General features: G+C 36.0%; 1 protein-coding gene across 18 annotated transcripts in view; it reads left to right on the forward strand.

Moving 5' to 3' along the window:
• The window catches only part of MRPL1 (mitochondrial ribosomal protein L1), a 189,627-nt gene that overhangs the window by 79,553 nt on the left and 96,108 nt on the right, over positions 1-13,966 (forward strand). The gene's annotated exons all lie outside the window — the stretch shown is intronic.

Consider the following 13,966-nt stretch of genomic DNA (forward strand, 5'->3'; position numbering starts at 1 on the left):
TAAGAGAATGGGTTTTAGATTCATACTGTGTGGATTCAAATCTTAGTTCCAGATTACAACTGTGCTGTGTTGTTCTCTGAGCCTCAGTTTCCCCCCATTCCCTACTTCCCCTACATGTAAAATGAGGTTGATAATGAGACATATTTTCTAGCTTAGGAAGGAGTAGATGAGATAATTACCCAGTAACTGTTAAGCAGACTTCTCCTTCTGCTAAGGTGGAGTAACAGGGACCTGATTTACCTTCCTACCTAAAGCAATCAGCATTACCTTGATACCAAAACCAGACAAAGGAAAGGACAGCCCAGCATCATTCATGAATGTAGCTATTAAAAGTATAAACTAAATTTTAGCAGATAGAATCCAACATTATATAAAAATGATAACATATCATGACCAAGTAGGCTTATCCTAGGAATGCAAGGTTAGTTTAACATTCAACAGTCATTATAATTTACTATATTAGCATACTAAAAATCAAATGTCATGTGATCATTTCAGTAGATACAGAGAAGACACTTGACAGAATCCAACACTCATTCCTGGTTAAAATGTCTCGGCAAAATAGAAATAGAAGTCAACGTTCTCAATCTAGTAAAAGGCTTCTAAGAAAAATCAACAGCTGACATCATACTTAATGGTTAAAGCTGAGCACTTTCCTCCTAAAATCAGCAACAAGATAAATATCCACTCTCACCACTTCTCTTCACCATTAATCTAGGGATTCTAACTAGTGCAGTCAGGCAAAAAAAGAGGCATCCAGATAGAAAGGAAGAAGTAAAACTCATTTTTCACAAGGGGACATGAACTAGATATTAGAACAAGGAAGTGGGTTATGTAAGTTGCAGAATACAAGATCGGTATACAGAAATCACTTTGCTTCTATATGACAATGAACATTTAGAAATTAATATTTAGGAGTTCCCGTCGTGGCTCAGTGGTTAACGAATCTGACTAGGAACCATGAGGTTGAGGGTTCGATCCCTGGCCTTGCTCAGCAGGTTAAGGATCCGGCGTTGCCATGAGCTCTGGTGTAGGTTGCAGATGCAGCTTGGATCCTGCGTTGCTGTGGCTCTGGTGCAGCTACAGCTCTGATTCCACCCCTAGCCTGGGATTCTCCATATGCTGCAGGTGCGGCCCTAGAAAAGACAAAAAGACAAAATAAATAAAGTTAAGGAATGCCATTTATAGTAATATTAAAAACCATGAAATACTTTGAGATAAATCTAACAAAAAATGTGAAAGATTCATACATTGGAAACTTCAAAACATAGTTGACAGAAATTAAATAAAGAAGATCTAAGTAAGTGATGAGATGAATCATGTTCATGGATCAATGAAGTCAATTTTGTTAGGATGTCAGTTGTCTCCCATATAGTGTATAGACTCAGTACATTCTCAACCAAAATCCTATTTAGGTTTTTGTAGGAATTGACAAACTGATACTAAAATTCATATGGAAATGCAAAGGAGCTAGACTAGCCCAAACAACTTTGACAAAGAACAAAATTGGAGGTCTACCTGATTTCAAGATTTATAAAGCTCCAAGAATTAAGACAGTATGATGTTGATGTCAAAAGAGACAAAATGATCAATGGAATAGTAGAGACAGTCTCAAAAAAAATAAAAAAAAGATAAGGTGTACATGGACAACTGATTTAAAACAAGGTGTAAAAGTTTTCAATGATGAAATAATAGTCTTTTCAATAAATGGTACTGGAACAATTAGATATATATATGTGATAAAATGAACTTTGACCCACACTTCATACTGTATATAATTAGCTCAAAATGTGTCAAAGACCTAAATGTAAAGCCTAAAATTATAAAACTTCCAGAAGAAAAAGTTGAAGTAGGGAATAATTTCTTACTTATGACAACAAAATGATGATAATCAAAATAAGAAATTGGTAAGTTGTAGTATTTATTTATTTTATTTTTTTGTCTTTTTGCCTTTTCTAGGGCCACTCCGGCAGCATATGGAAGTTCCAGGCTAGGGGTCGAATCGGAGCTGTAGCTGCCAGCCTACACCAGAGCCACAGCAACTCCGGATCCGAGCCGCATCTGTAACCTACACCACAGCTCCGGGCAACGCTGGATCCTTAACCCACTGATCAAGGCCAGGGACTGAACCCGCAACCTCATGGTTCCTAGTCAGGTTCATTAACCACTGCACCACGATGGGAACTCCCTGGTAAGTTGTGGTTTTTAAAAATTAAAAGCTTTTTCTCCTTAAGAGAATGGAAAGATAAATCACTGTTTGGGATAAAATATTTGCATATCATCTGATAAATTCACACTATATAAAGAATTCTTAAAACTCAATAATAAAGCAATCCAGCTTTTAAAAGAAAAAATCAAAAGATTTGAGCACAGTTCATCAAAGTGTGATGAACTCATTGAAAGTTCCTCAGTATTAGTAGTCATTAAGGAGATGCAAATTAAAATGCAATGGGATATCATCACACATCTATTGGAATGACTAAAATGAGAAGGACTGATCATATTAAGTGTTGGTGAAATGTGGAGGGACTGGAACACTCGTATGTGTTATGGGAATGTAAAATGATGAAACCTCTTTGGCAAACAGTTTGGCAGTTGAAGAAGTTTAACACCCGCCTAGTAGATGACCCTACCACTTCGCATATAGATGTTTACCCAGGAGAAGTGAAATCATATGTTCATGCAAAGATTTGGAAACAAATGCTTATATTAGATTTATTTGTAATAGCCCCAAACCCGAAACATTTCATGTCCATTGACAGCTGAATGAGTAAACAAACTTTGTTATATCTCTACAATTGAATATTCTTAATAATAAAAAGAAATGAAGGGTGCATGCTTTAACATGGATGAATATAAAAAAGTTATTATGAATGAAAGAAGCCAGACAAAAAGGAGCACATACTGAATACATACATGTTGTGTGATGTAAAATTCTGGCAAATGCAAAGTATAGTAATAGAAAGTAGACCAGTAGTTACCCTGGGACAGGGTGGCTGGGCTGGTGTGGGAAGGAGGGATTACAGAGGAGCTCAAGGCATTTTGGGCATGATCGACATGTTTGTTATCCCAACTGGTGATGGTTTTACAAGTGTATACATATGTCAAAACTTAAATTGACACTAAGAATGTGTAACATAACAGAATACTATGTAGCAGTAAGAGGGAACAAGCTGTGGATATGTGCTATGATATGGATGAATCTCAAAAAACATTATACTCAGTGAAAGAAAGACTATACAGAAATCATATTTATATGAAATGTACAAAAAGAGGTAAATCTATAAAGACAAAAAGATTAGTCATTGCCTCGTGTGTGGAATGGGAGGAAACAGGCATTAACAGTATGCATCAGGGATCTTATTGGGGTGATGAAGATGTTTTAACAGTGATTTATGATGATGGTTGATAAACTTAATAAAAAATCATTGAATTGTAAATTAGAAAATGGTGAATAATATGATATACAAAATATGCCTCTATAAAGTTATTTAAAATGTACAGTATGTCAAGTATAACTCAAAAATGTTGTTGAAAAAACAATAAAAATCTGTTTATGGTTGTATCTAATACAATGTAACTCTTCCATAAAAATATTTATTATTATAATTATCAGGGGTAACAGATTTTTAAAAAAGGTTTCAAAGCAAAGTAATACAACCTCCTTAAAAGTCCGAGATTTCCATAAGTGATGTTACTAAAGGTGTATTTTTTTCTTTTGTTGTTGTTGCTACCTGTATGGTATAAGAATTGTATTTGGAGTGAGTGTGCAGATGAAAGGGCACTGGCAGCACTCCTTGCACATTTCTGGTCATCATTTTGGGTAGAAGAGGGCCATCTAGAACAGGATCAACAAACTATGAATGGCCCGGCCGGGGCTGATTCCAGTTGTGGCCTGTTTTTTTAATAGCCTATGACCTAAGAATTCTTTTTACAATTTTAAGTGATTGTAAAACAAAACAAGCAAAACAAAGAATTTGCAGAGATCATATATGGCTTGCAAAGCCTAAAATATTTACTACCTGAATCTTTAGGAAAAAGATTTGCTGACTCCTTTTTTTTTAAAATTACTCAATGAATTTATTACATTTATGGTTGTACAGTGATCATCACAGTCCAATTTTATAGGATTTCCATCCCACAACCCCAACACAGCCCCCCCCCCAAACTGTTTCCTTTGGAAACCATAAGTTTTTCAAAGTCTATGAGTCAGTATCTGTTCTGCAAAGAAGTTCATTCTGTCCTTTTTTCAGATTCCACATGTCAGTGAAAGCATCTGATGGTGGTGTCTTGTTGTCTGACTGACTTCACGTAGCATGATAATTTCTCGGTCCATCCATGTTGCTAAAAATGCTGGTATTTCTTTCCTTTTAAAGGCTGAGTGATATTCCATTGTGTATATGGACCACATCTTCTTGATCCGCTCCTCTGTCGATGGACATTTAGGCTGTTGCCATGTCTTGGCTATTGAAAATAGTGCTGCAATGAACATTGGAGTATGTGTGTCTTTGCGAGTCATGGTTTTCTCTGGATAGATGCCCAGGAGTGGGATTGCTGGATCAAATGGTAGTTCTGTTTTTAGTTTTCTGAGGCATCGCTACACTGTTTTCCACAGTGGTTGCACCAATTTACAATCCCACCAACAGTGCAATAGCGTTCCCTTTTCTCCACACCCTCTCCAGCACTTACTGGTTGTAGACTTTTTGATGATGGCCTTTCTGGCTGGTGTAAGGTGGTACCTCAGAGCGGTTTTGATTTGCATTTATCTAGCAATGAGTGATGGTGAACATCTTTTCATGTGTTTTGTGGCCATCTGTCTGTCTTCTTTGGAGAATTGTCTGTTTAGATCTTCTGCCCATTTTTTGATGGGGTTGTGTGGTTTTTTTGGTATTGAGCAGTAGGAGGTATTTATAAATTTTGGAGATGAGTCCCTTGTCAGTCGATTCATTTGCAAAGATTTTCTCCCATTCTGTGGGTTGTCTTTTCGTTTTGTTTCGGGTTTCCTTTGCTGGGCAGAAACTTTTAAGTTTAATTAAGACCCATTTGTTTATTTTTGTTTTTATTGTCATTACTCTAAGAGGTGGATCTGAGAAGATGGTGCTGTCGTTTATGTCAGAGAGTGTTTGGCCTATGTTTTCCTCTAAGAGTTTTATACGGTCTGGCCTTACATCTAGGTCTTTAATCCATTTTGAGTTTATTTTTGTGTTTGGTGTTAGGGAGTGTTCTAATTTCATTCTTTTCCATGTGGCTGTCCAGTTTTCCCAGCACTACTTATTCAACAAGCTGTCTTTTCTCCATTGTATATTCTTGCCTCCTTTGTCATAGATCAGTTGACTGTAGGTGCGTGGGTTTAATTCTGGGCTTTCTATCCTGTTCTGCTGATCTCTACGTCTGTCTTTGTGCCGGTACCATATGGTTTTGATGATTGTTGCTTTGTGGTATAGTCTGAAGTCAGGGAGACTGATTCTTCCAGCTCCATTTTTCTTTCTCAGGATGTCTTTGGCTATTCTGGGTCTTTTGTGCTTCCAAACAAACGTTAAAATATTTTGTTTGAATTCTGTGAAAAATATCCTTGGTAGTTTGATAGGGATTGCATTGACTCTGTAGATTGCATTGGGTAGTGTAGTCATTTTGATAATATTGACTCTTCCAGTCCAAGAGCATGGTATGTCTTTTCATCTGTTTGTGTCATCTTTGATTTCTTTCATCAGCATCTTATAGTTTTCAGAGTACAGGTCTTTTGTCTCTTTAGGTAGGTTAACTCCTAGGTATTTTATTCTCTTGGATGTGATGGTAAATGGGATTGCTTCCCTAATTTCTCTTTGTGATGTTTCATTGTTAGTATATAGAAATGCAGTTGATTTCTGTGTATTGATTTTGTATCCTATGACTTTACTAAATTCATGGATGAGCTCTGTTTTCTGGTAGCATTTTTAGGATTTTCTGGGTATAGTATCATGTCATCTGCAAATAGTGATGGTTTGACTTCTTCATTTCCAATCTGGATTCCTTTTATTTCTTTTACTTCTCTGATTACTGTGGCTAGGACTTCCAAAACTATGTTGAAGAGTAGTGGCGAGAGTGGACATCCTTGTCTTGTTCCTGATCTCAGTGGTAATTCTGTCAGCTTTTTACCATTGAGAATGATGTTTGCTCTGGGTTTGCCACATATGGCCTTTATTATGTTGCGGTAGGTTCCCTCTATGTCCACTTTTTGAAGGGTTTTTTCAGAAATGGGTGTTGGATTTTGTCAAAGACTTTTTCTGAGTCTATTGAGAGGATCATACGGTTTTTAATCTTCAGTTTGTTAATGTGGTGCATCTATGTTCATCAGTGAAACTGGGCTGTAATTTTCTTTTCTTGTGGTATCTTTGTCTGGTTTTGGTATCAGGGTGATGGTAGCCTCATAGAATGAGTTTGGGCATATCCCTTCCTCTGCAATTTTTTGGAGTAGTTTCAGAAGGAGAGGTGTTAGCTGTCCTCTAAATGTTTGATAGAATTTGTCTGTGATGCCATCTGGTCCTGGACTTTTGCTCATTGTGAGTCACACGGGAAGTCCCTGGACTTTTGTTTGTTGAAAGTTTTTTTTTTTTTTTTTTTTTTTTGTCTTTTTGCCATTTCTTGGGCCGCTCCCGCGGCATATGGAGGTTCCCAGGCTAGGGATTGAATTGGAGCTGTAGCTGCCAGCCTACGCCAGAGCCACAGCAACGCGGGATCCGAGCCGAGTCTGCAACTTACACCACAGCTCACGGCAACGCTGGATTGTTAACCCACTGAGCAAGGGCAGGGACCGAACCCGCAACCTCATGGTTCCTAGTCGGATTAACCACTGCACCACGACGGGAACTCCAGTTGGAAGTTTTTTAATCACAGTTTCAATTTCAGTACTTGCGATTGGTTTGTTCATCTTTTCTATTTCATCTTGGTTTAGCCTTGGAAGATTGTGCTTTTCTAGGAATTTGTCCATTTCTTCTAGGTGGTCTGTTTTATTGGCGTACAGTTGCATATGGTAGTCTCTTATGATCCTTTGTGTTTCTGTGATGTCTGTTGTTACTTCTCCTTTTTCATTTCTAATTTTATTGATTTGAGTCCTCTATCCTTTTTTCTTGATAAGTCTGGCTGAGGGTTTATCAATTTTGTTGATCTTTTCAAAGAACCAGCTTTTTGTTTCATTGATCTTTTCTATGGTTTTCTTTGTTTCTATGTCATTGATTTCTGCTCTGATCTTTATGATTTCTTTTCTTCTACTAACTTTAGGTCTTGTCTGTTCTCTTTCCAGCTGCTTTAGATGTAAAGTTAGGTTGTTTATTTGAACTTTTTCTTGTTTCCTGAGGTGGGCTTATATAGCTATAAACTTTCCTCTTAGAAGGGCTTTTGCTGCATCCCATAGGTTTTGGAGTGTCGTATCTTTGTTGTCACTTGGTCTAGGTATTTTTTAATTTCCTCTTTGATTTCTTCAGTGATCTGTTGGTTGTTTAGTAGCATGTTGCTTAGTCTCCATGTGTTTGTGTTTTTTGCATTTTTTTTCTTGGGTGTTGATGTCTAGTTGTATATAGCGTTGTGGTCGGAAAAGATGCCTGATGAGATTTCAATTTTCTTAAAGTTACTGAGGCTTGCTTTGTAGTCCAGGATGTGATCAGTCTTAGAGAATGTCCATGTGCACTTGAGAAGAGTGTGTATTGTTGCTTTTGGATGGAATGTCGTATAAAAATCTATTAAGTCCGTTTGGTGTAATGCTTCATTCAGTGCCTGTATTTCCTTATTGATTTTCTGTCTGGATGATCTGTCCATTGCTGTAAGTGGGGTGTTAAAGTTCCCCACTATTAGTGTGGTTTTGTCGATTTCTCCTTTTACGGTTGTTAGCAGTTGCCTTATATATTGTGGTGGACTTGTGTTGGGTGCTTTAAATATTTAAAATTTTTATATCTTCTTCTTGGATTGATCCTTTGTTCACTATGTGGTGACCTTCCTTGTCCTTTAAAATATTCTTCATTTTAAAGTCTATTTTGTTTGATATGAGTATCGCTACTCCAGCTTTCTTTTGGTTCCCTTTTGCATGGAATATTTTCTTCCATCCTCTCAATTTCAATTTGAATGTGTCCCTAGAAGTGAAGTGGGTCTCTTGAAAACAGCATATATATGGATCTTGTTTATGTATCCCTTCAGCCAGTCTATGTTTTTTGGTTGGGATGTTTAGTCCATTAATATTTAGGGTAATTATTGATATTTATGTTCTTATTGCCATTTTATTAATTGCTTTGGATTTGTTTTTGTTGCTCTTTTTTCTTCCCTTCTTCTCTTGTTCTCTCCTCTCTGGTTTGATGACTGTCTTTAGTGTTGTATTTGAGTTGATTTTTCTTATTTGTGTGTGTATCAATTGTAGATTTTTGTTTTGCAGTTACTCTGAAGTTTTTATATGAGTCTATATATACGAGATTGTTTTAAGTTCTTGGTCTCTTAATTGCAAGTGCATCTCCAGTGTCCTGCATCTGTACCCACCTCTTCTCATGATTTCTGATTTTGGTGGCATAATTGTGCATGGATGATTTCCTATCTTTACTGTATATATACCTTTACTGGTGAGCCTTGTCATTTGAGGTATTTTTGTTTCTGGTTGAGGCCTTTTTTCTTCTGCCTAGAGAAGTTCTTTTAGTATTTGTTGTAAAGCTGGTTTGGTGTTGCTGAATTCTCTCAGCTTTTGCTTATCTGTGAAGCAGTTGATTTCTTCTTCAAATCTGAATGAGAGCCTTAGTGGGTAAAGTAATCTTGTTTGGAGATTTTTTCCTTTCATCATATTGGGTATATCCTGCCACTCCCTTCTGGCCTGCAGAGTTTCTGCTGAAAAATCTGCCGATAACCTTATCGGGGTTCCCTTGTGTATCATTTGTTTCTTTTTCCCTAGCTGCTTTCACTGTTTTTAATTTTGGTCAGTTTGATTAACATGTGTCTCAGGGTGTTCCTCCTTGGCTTATTTTATATGGTACTCGTTGCGCTTCCTGGATTTGAGTGAGTGGTTCCTTTCCTATGTTAGGGAAGTTTTTGGCTATTATCTCTCTGAATATTTTTTCTGTCCCCTTCTCTCTCTCTTCTCCTTCTGACATCCCTGTAATATGGATGTTGGTGTGTTTAACGTGTCCCAGAGTTCTCTGAGACTCTCTCCATTTGTTTTCAATCTTTTTTTCTCTTTTCTGTTGTGCATCCATGATTTCCTCTAATCTGTCCTCCATCTCGCTTATTCGTTCTTCTGCCTCCTATATTCTGATGTTGGCTGCTTCTAGTGAATTTTTAATTTCAGCTATTGTATTTTGCATCTCTTCTTGTGTAAGTTTTATATCTTGTGTCTCTTTCGTGAGTGTTTCCTGTAAGTTATCCATCTTTGCCCCCAGTTTATTTCCAATGTCTTGCATCATCTTCAGCATCAGCAGTCTAAAGTCTTTTTCCTGGAGATTAAGAATCTCCTCATGGCTTAGCTGTTTTTCTGGGGTTTTTCCTTTCTCCCTCATCTGAGTTACAGGTCTCTGTCTTTTCATTTTTACAGGTTTTTGGTGTGGTGACCTTTTTTTCAGATAATAGAGTTGTAGCCTCTCTTATTTCTGGTGTCTGCCCCCTTTGTTGCTGAAGTCAGTATGGGGGCTTGCTGTAGGCTTCCTGATGGAGGTGTAGGGTTGTTTATATCGTGTAATCGCCCCTCCTACCTCTTGATGTGGCCTCTTTGTCTTCTGGAGTAGGATTTTTTTTTTTTTCTTTTTGCCTTTTCTAGGGCCATACCTGTGGCATATGGAGTTCCCAGGCTAGGGGTCTAATAGGAGCTGTAGCCACTAGCCGACACCACAACCACAGCAATGCCAGATCTGAGCTGCGTCTGCTACCTACACCACAGCTCATGGCTACACTGAATCATTAACCCACTGAGCAAGGCCAGGGATTGAACCCGCAACCTCATGGTTCCTAGTTGGATTTGTTAACAACTGCGCCACGATGGGAACTCCTGGAGTAGGATATCTTTTTGAAAGTTTCTGGTTCATTTGGCTGACGATTGCTCAGCATTTGGTTGTAAATTTTGTTGTTTTTAGGAGAGAAGTTGAGCTGTAGTCCTTCTATTCTGCCATCTAAATTCCAGGATTTGTTGACTCCTAATCTAGAAAGATGTTTTTGGAGAGTGTGAAATGTATTAATTTTGTGTTTTTATTCTCCTGTAGGCTATCTTACTTTAGTTAAATTATCTAGATTTCCCTTGTTATAATTGTGTACTTCCACAATGCTTCAGGATCCAGTTCTAATATTGCCATAATGTGAAATTGATCTTGAATAGTATAAGTTGGTCTTTCTTCTGTATCAAAGTGATGGATACAATCAGTTGAATGATCTTTTTTCATTATCTGACTTGAGAATTAGCATTTTGAGTATTAGAACTCATCCACTAATGTCTTTGAGTATTAGAACTTTACTAATGATCTTATAGCCAGCCAATATATTACATTTATCAGCAGTACTTTCAGGTAAATTAGTTTCCTTCTTAATCTTTCCTACCATTTGTACCTATGGTTTATATATTCATGAGACTGGTTATGTCTGCATGTTATCAGATCAAATACTCGTAGTGGTGAATATGTCACTCAGATGATCTGTTGAACTTCATGCTGACAGAATAGACTATTATTGGAATATTTTATTTTTCAGGCTCTCATGTAGTTACCAATTTTTTTCTTTCTTGGCATGAAGACTAAGTTGGTTGGGATAAAAGTAAGTTAAGTTGCTAAGGGATCAGATTCAAGGGAAACAAAGCATAAAACTAAAAGGTTTACAGGGCAGAAAAAGCGCATTTCTTCAACTGGACCCTAGCTTTTTAAAAATTTAAATTATGCTTCTATCCATGAAATAGAAATGAAACTAAGGCATATTCTAAGAGAATGAAGTTGAAGAGTTCCGTTGTTGGCACAGTGAGTTAAGAATCTGGTATTGTCACTGTTGTGGCCCTGGGTTTCTGTGGTGTGGGTTTGATTCTTGGCCTGGGAACTTTTACATGCTGCTGGCGCAGCCAAAAAAAAAAAGAAAAGTTGAGACATAATATGTACTTGTCTAGTATATATATTCTATACTTGATCTTAGCTAAAAGGCTGAGAAGCGATCTAGTATATATATTCTAAATAGTAGTGTAATTTCAGATAGTAATTAGATAATTTTAAAATGATTTATCTGAGTTTAGTATTTAGAAAACAATATAGTAGTCATAATTCTACCCAGATAACTCTTTTGACACTTAAAAATTTCAAATTAATGTATTCACTTGGTTAAATTTAAGCAGCTTGCACAAATGTATAAGGAAACACTGAAATCCTTCTCCAATTCTTTTCTCATGGGACTTCTATTTATGATTTTATTTTGTTCTTCCAGAAATGTTACAGCATAAACATTAATACCCTTACAGAAATATATATTTAGTGAATCAATATTTTACTTTATAAATATTAATCTACGCTAAACTTTTTATTTTTTTGTTTTTTGTTTTGTCTTTTCTAGGACCGCACCCAGGGCATATGGAGGTTCCCAGGCTAGGGGTCTAATTGAACCTGTAGCTGCCCGCCTATGCCAGAGTCACAGCAACTCAGGATCTGAGCCGCGTCTGCAACCTAAACCACAGCTCACAGCAACGCCGCATCCTTAACCCACTGAGCAAGGCCAGGAATTGAACCTGTAACCTTATGGTTCCTAGTAGGATTTGTTAACTACTGAGCCATGATGGGAACTCCTACCCTAAACTTTTTTTTTACACTAAACTTTTTAAACAGTCACTTATTATTAAGTAATATTGAAAGCAAAAATTTTAATTCCTGGAATTTCACAAAATGAGTCTCAGAATTAAGAATCTTGTCTTTTATGCATTATAAAAATACTTAGTGTATATTTTGACATTACACAAAAATATTAAACAGTGTCCAGATATAGCAGAAAGCTGCCAGAATAGACTTTGAAGTAATTTTCAAAGGGTGTTTGTTAGTGTTTTATAACATACTACTTTTATGTTAGCTCCATTTTATGTTAGCTATGAGGCTCTCAAAAACACACTTTGTTTTTCTCACTGATAGATTCCTTGTTTAAGAATCTTGGCCTTCAGCCTACTTTTCCAGATCACTTGTAAGTGTAATTGTAAGCCAGCCCAAACATTGTTGAATGTTTTTTTTTAACTTGTCCTTTATTGTAAGGTAAAAGTTTTTTCTGATTTTCTACTGACTTTCTCATTTTAAGAGGCATGCATAATACCTTTATATTTGTCAAAAAATAACATATTCTCTCATTCCTTTCACTTTGGTTAATTCTGACTTTCTCACATATTTAAAATTAAACAAATTAAACAAATGTGATAGTGCAGGGAACTATATCTAGTCACTTGTGATGGAACATGATGGAGGATAATGTGAGGAAAAGAATGTATATATATATGTGTGTGTGTGTGTTTGTGTGACTGGGTCACTTTGCTGTGTAGTAGAAAATTGACCGAACAATCTAAACCAACTATAATGGAAAAAAACAAAAATAATTTAAAAAAATGTGATAGTGTTGTAGTTAGGTTTCATTTGTTGAGAGTGATGGAGATCAGAGATAAAACTTTTCACTAGGAAAAAAAAATTACCAGAGCTGTAATATATGGCACAATAGGACTTGTCATAGCAAGAAGAGAGGACATGAACTGTAGGTTAAAGGAATATTTGCAACATATTTATTTGGTGTCTTTAACTTGTCATAGTATTTCATACCATAATAAATTATGACTCTCATGGCCTATTATGTACACTCCTAAAAAAGCCTATAAAATCCGACTCATGTTTCTGTATGTATGTTTTCAAGTAGCAATTAGCTAACTTAGGTGTGAATTCAGTTCAATACAGTCTTAGATGTGTAGACAAGTACTTTAGGGTTTGTGGGTTTTAGACTTTGACTTTCAAATCAACTCTAACCTATAAATCTTCTGGGATTAATAAAGTTAGATAGAATTTGAGGATAGAAATGTAGATCTATGTTAAAATGCACAGTGGACCTTTTAAAGGGTTCGGTGTACTGTAAAATCTCAGGTTCAGATCTTTTTTTGTAGTTTTGGCCCCTTTATAAGTGCTTTGGTGTCAGCACAGCAACTTAGTGGAGTTTTCTACACTCTATTAAAAAGTGTTTAGTTTTCAAAAGAGTGTTTAGTGAGGACATGCATATTTCCAGTCAACCTTTTTATGTTTTAATTTTTCACTTCAAAGTGATTCAAGTACACATGCACATACAAGTGAGGCTTTTAAAAATGACTTTTTACTGTAATGTATTTGAAACATCATAAAATTAGGAATCTTGATTTATCTTCATTTTATCTTAGAGCATTGGGGTCTCCTTGGGGTCATAGAACTTTGGAAAAGAAAACCTAGAGAAATCACATGTATAACATTTCAGATACGAAAATAAATACCACACATTTTCATGGGATTTATTGCTTAATAAAGCCTAGCTAAGCTCTTATTTGAAAGAACTTAAGTTCTTATTTGCAAATACCTACAATGTCTGCATATCTTTTTCCTCAGTTTCTTATTTTGAAAAAATTTAAATGAATGGAAAAGTTGAAAGAAAAGTGTAATGAACACATTTATATTTATCACCTAGATTTCACCAATTTTGTCACGTTTGCTTAGAAAAACTAAGTATTTTGCTTAGAGAAAGTAATAGATATTATTTGATTTTCTGAACCACTTAAAATTATGTTGTAGACATAATACTTCACCCCTAAATATTTTCACATGCATAGTCTAAGTATAGGACATTCTCCTGTATATGTTTTTTAAAGTACATTTTTTAGTATAGTTTTTAGAATTTATTGCTGTTCTTTAATTTACAAGTCATTGATTTGCTCTTCTTTATAATCTTGATAATTTGTTTCGTTGTTGGTTTTCTAGTTTTCTAAGTTTTATATGAGACTTGTGAGGATTTTTTT

The sequence above is a fragment of the Sus scrofa genome, chromosome 8, assembly GCF_054392235.1.
Source record: "Sus scrofa isolate SSC_HxYL_T2T_F1_AM1 chromosome 8, Sscrofa_HxYL_maternal_Yorkshire_Landrace_v2.0, whole genome shotgun sequence".
Lineage (NCBI taxonomy): Eukaryota > Metazoa > Chordata > Mammalia > Artiodactyla > Suidae > Sus > Sus scrofa.